Here is a 5,000-nt window from a genome sequence, read left to right as displayed (position 1 = left end):
CCAGTTTTACAAGCATAACTGTATTTCCTACTATGAAATGCTGGGATATGGAATATACACAACCTTAATTGCTTCTTTGCAAATCATGCTTTGTTGAAGACCCCCCTGTTAATTTATCTGTGTTCAGGAATGAGAATTTTTTGGGGGGGGCGGCTGGATGGGACACACAGCTAGGGCTTTCGTACTGCCCCCCACATACACACACGCTGACTTCCATTTGCATGGAAAATAAGCCTGACATTTCCTCTAATGGGGGGGGGAAGGAAAGTGCGCAGCTCAGAGGTGTTTATCTTTGGCCTGGTTCAACGCTGTCTCTTGTGCTCACACGCACAAGTGCCGCCCCTGACCCCACTCTTCCTCACTCCGTCCTGCAGATGAAAGGCGCAGCCCGTCGATGCGAAAGGGCATCAGGAGCCTGGTTCGTGCAAGTCCCCCGCCAACATGCACACACACACCCTGGCACGGGGTCAGCGTGTGGCAGGCGCCAACAGCCCCGTCCCGAGAAGGTGTGTGTTTAGCTGTGCCCTTCCTCTTCCCGGCCTCTTCCTTCCTCTGCTCTGTTCCTGGGCCGAGATTTCAGGAACGGGGACTGCCCTTTCCTGCTTGGCCCCCGACACGCAAGAGGAAAGCCGGCCTGAAGCCCAGTCTGGTGTCGCTGCCGTTTTCCTGCTACTTGACCCCAAAAATGCCCTCTCGGGCCCAAGCAGCTCCTACGCTCAACAGCGTTTCAGACTCAAGCGCTTGCAAGTTGGGGTTGTCTGCACACTTCTCCCGTTGAAGAAAGAGGAGCTTCCTTCCAAGTAAACACGCATAGAATGCACAACATGAACAACAACAAACCCCCATCTGCTAAAAAAAAATGCACACTTACAGTCCAGTCCTATCCAACACTGGCGCAATGGGGCCGCCAAACCCATGCTGTATCCAGCATTGTAGCTGAGCAGGCAGGCAGGTCTCCTTGGGATAAGGAAACATTCATTCCCTAACCCTGTGCCGCTCTCCCACCTGCCCCAATGGGGCCACTTGAATCTGTGCCATTTAGCTGGCACAGAACCAAGTAGCTCCATGCAGGGCTTTCAGGCTTGGGGATGGTGGTCAGGATGTGGCAGAGGCCTGCTTTGCCATCCCCACCCCCTCTCAGGCCTGAAGCCCCCTCCCCACCCTCCCCCCATCCCGAAACACCTCCTCCCTGCCTCTGAAATGCCCTCTTGCCACCCTCCCCTCCACTGCCTGGTGCAACAATTATCAGGTGGTGCCCACAGGATGCTGCGGGGTTTCCCGTCGGCACAGCTTACTCACTGGGTCTCTTCCTCATCCAAATGCCTTGCAAGCAGAAAATTAATATATCAGGGAGAAAGATATGAGCCTAGCTTTCTCCCTGCTTTAGGCAGTGAAAATGGTCGCAACGCAAGAATTAGCTCCTTTCCACCTGACCCAAGGCTGGGGCAACCTCTAGACCCCTCCATGCTGCAGCCGCACTGTCTGTGATGTGTGAGGATGTGAAAGGATCTTCCTGGGAGGAGAAATGGGAACAGCTTCTGGGTTGTTCTGCCCCCGGAACGCCAACAGATCTCTCCATTCGTGCTCTTTGCAGTCACCCAACAGATGTTGGAGTTTGCTGGTGAGACCACAACAAGCATTGATTTAGGCAGGTCAAGACTTCTGTCTCTTCTTATTTAGGCAGCTGGGGTGAGAGTTATTGTTTTTAATTTACCGTTTGATGAATTGCATGGCTGGAGATGCTCCAGAGTGACTCTATTTTTAAAATATGCCTTCCACTTCCCTTCCAGGCCTACGAGATGACTTCTGATCAACTTGGGAAGATCTATATTTGTTATATTTCTTTCTCTCTCTTTCTCTCTGTCACTCCTTTATCTCTCCACTGGGACGACTGTTGGCTGGAAAGCTGGCCAAGTATGTGTGCGCTTTCTCTCCCGGCGTCCTTCTCGCAAACGCGAGCCAAGAGGAATGCGCTTCTCAATGTATATTTTTGCAAATCGTTCTCATGGATCAGAACAGAAGGACGGAACATTCCTTCGACGTGTCTCGGTCGCAGGCCTTTATACGATAGAGCCCAGGACCCGTAAATGTTTGGAGGGCGTTGTGCTCAGTCAAAGGTCAGAACTACCCGTTATGGTCGAAAACACCAGATCCCACCAGCCTTCGGCTTGGGGAGTGGTTTTAGCTTAGCAGGAGCTTTGCATGAACGAGGCCTCAGGTTGAATTCTTAGAAACTCCAGTTATAAGAGCAGCAGGACTGGAAAAATCCTTGGACAGCTGCAGCCAGCCTGGGCGGAGATGAAACATTTTCAAGGGAGAAGCAGCAAGCAGAAGGGGATACTTAAGGCCCAGTTCTTAACCCGGCTTAGCTGGGTGTCACAAATAGGCTGTAAGGCACATCTGTGGTATGTGGGAGGAAGGACTACCAGTGCTGGGCCAGTGGATAGCTGCCTGGCACTCCTCCGGCACTGGCTGGCAGTAAACCTTCTTGGAGTGGGAGCGGGGAGTGGGCAAACAGGGTGGAGGGAGGGGAGGATCAGTCCCAGGAGTGGGGCAGAGACCGTAGCAAGCTGTGCTGCTGTATCCTAACCCCCCTCTTGGCTCAGGCAGCCCAGCCTGAGCCTCCAGGCTGTGCCCAGTCAATAGCGGGCTCCGATTCAAGGAGACCCATTGATGCCACGGCTGCACGACTTGGGGTAAACGCTCCCTTACCCTGTGGAGACTCCTGGTGCTAGCCCAGTACCCATTGAATCCAGCAGTAGCCATATTGGTGCAGCTGAAGCCCTGGACGCTGCCGGGTTTAGGATTGGGCTGTGCAACCCTAGTCCTTTCCTCCTCGTCCTCCTCCAAACCCCTCCCCTTCGTTCTGATCTCAGAATGTGGCTTGGAGAGGATGCTTGGGGAGAAGCTACAGGGAAGGAGAGGTGTTGGGTTAACCTCAACCCCCCAGGGTTAAACATCCTCCCACCAACTCACCACCTCTGCCTGGCAAACCCTATTGCTACCTTCTTGCCTTCATGAGTGGGAGGCCACCTCTGCCAGCTCACCAGGTAGTTCCAGCCAAGGCCTCAAGTCAAAGAATGGACCATGAGCCATTCTTGGAGCTGGCTCCAAGGTCCCTGGAGGCTTTGGTGAGAAATGCTTCAGAGGTCACACTTTGGACTGATTCTACTTCCCGAGTTGGATCCGGTTTCGGAAACTGAAGAGTGAGCGTTTTTTGGGGGTGATGCATGTCAACGTTTGTGTCCAAATTTGCATGTTTGACAGGGGAGAACAACCAGGCGTGTAACATGCAAAAAATTCAAACGGACTTGCCATCTGTCATCTGAGTCATGTAGGGGAGGTCTGCCAGAAGCCCCCCCCCCAAGCGATGGATCTTGCTTTGTTAAGGCTCTGGGCTAGGGTCAGTAAAGTTCTCCAGCCCAACCGAATGCAAATGCAAGCAGGCTTTTATGCAAATAACTTGGGAGGCAGCTACTGGATGCATGCAAGATATTTTCCCCCATTTTTTACACCATTGCTTTTTTTTTTTAAATCCTGGCAAGAGCAGAAGTGGCTGCGAGGGACACCTGAGAACCACACCTCTACAGTCATCACCATACTGGCTGGAAGAGGGGCCCCTCGTTATAATTCACTGCACTGACGCTGTCCAATAGCTGCCCACTACAGTGATTTTTTTTCCTGCAAATGCAAAAGATTAAGGTTGTGAAGTTTTGAAGTGATCAGAATAGACTGGACCACTTCAGGGTTCCAGTGGAGAGTCAATTCGTTAATGCATCTCTGTAGGAAAGGTTCCCCACAACCTTAAAATCAGCAGGCAGTATGCTATAGTGCTCTCCCCACCTCTTTTCCGATCACTACTCAAAAATCCCATTTTGCCTCTACGCTCCAGTCTGAGCAAAGGGGTAGAAGAAAGACTGGGCAGTTCTTGGAGAGGGAGAATAAGTGAAGGGATTGCTTATTGGGAATAGGGGAACCAGGTCATGTCTGAATGCAGTAGGGAAGGAACCCCAGGAGACACACCAGTTGATGATGTGCAGGTGAGGAAAGATGACTGCAGGGAAGGTGGCCCTTGGATTGTCAGGCCATAAACCAGCCATTTTCAACCACTGTGCCGTGGCACACTGGTGTGCCTCTAGTGGTCCACAGGTGTGCCACAGGAATTTGGGGGAAGGTCATTTATTAAGAGGGCCAATGGGAGATGTGAGCCCCCGCTAGCAGCATGGTGTGCTGTCAGTTGTCAAAAACCTGGTGGTGTGCCTTGACCATTTTAGTGCCTCGTCAGTGTGCTGTGAGATGCAAAAGGTTGAAAATCACTGCCCTAAACTGTAGCTTGTTTCGCTTATACCTAATTCCGGCACTGCTGAACTCGGTGGTCTGGCTCAGTACATATACTGTATGCACCTGAGCCTGCTCCACCATCCCTTCCCATTCCTGCCATGTCTCCCCCCCCCACTTCTACTAGCTCGCCCCCCCCCCACACACACACACTGTGGGGACTGAGGAAACTCCAGGCGTCACTCAGATTTGGAGGGGAGGCAGCTGCCGCCCTATGGGGCACGTCCTGTTCACCACAACTTCCTTCTCATAATAATAATAATTTTCGAGGAGCCAAGTGGGGGACCTGCTGATGATGTCGGGCTACCCGCACCACCCTCCCCTCATCAAGGAAACCGAATAAAGTCCATAATCCCCTAATAGCAGCTCCAGCAGGAGAGAGATAAGCCGCTCCGCCGAAAGCGGAAAAAATCAATCTCTCCACAGTCGGGGATGGAGAGAGATAAGGCCAGTGGTGGGAGGAGGGAGGGAACTTCAGGACCTGCCAACTCAACACAACCCCAAATTTGCACCGCATACCAACTCACAGATACCCACATACCAATGCACAGATCTAGTGGCTGCCAACGCCTGACCTTTGGTCCTTGCCGTTCAACACACCCATAGCAAACACGACCCTTTCTAGATTGTGCCATTTGAGCAGGGTTGAGTCAATTTGTGCC

Source organism: Tiliqua scincoides, chromosome 13, assembly GCF_035046505.1.
Source record: "Tiliqua scincoides isolate rTilSci1 chromosome 13, rTilSci1.hap2, whole genome shotgun sequence".
NCBI lineage: Eukaryota > Metazoa > Chordata > Lepidosauria > Squamata > Scincidae > Tiliqua > Tiliqua scincoides.
Note: the sequence above shows the minus strand (reverse complement) of the source record.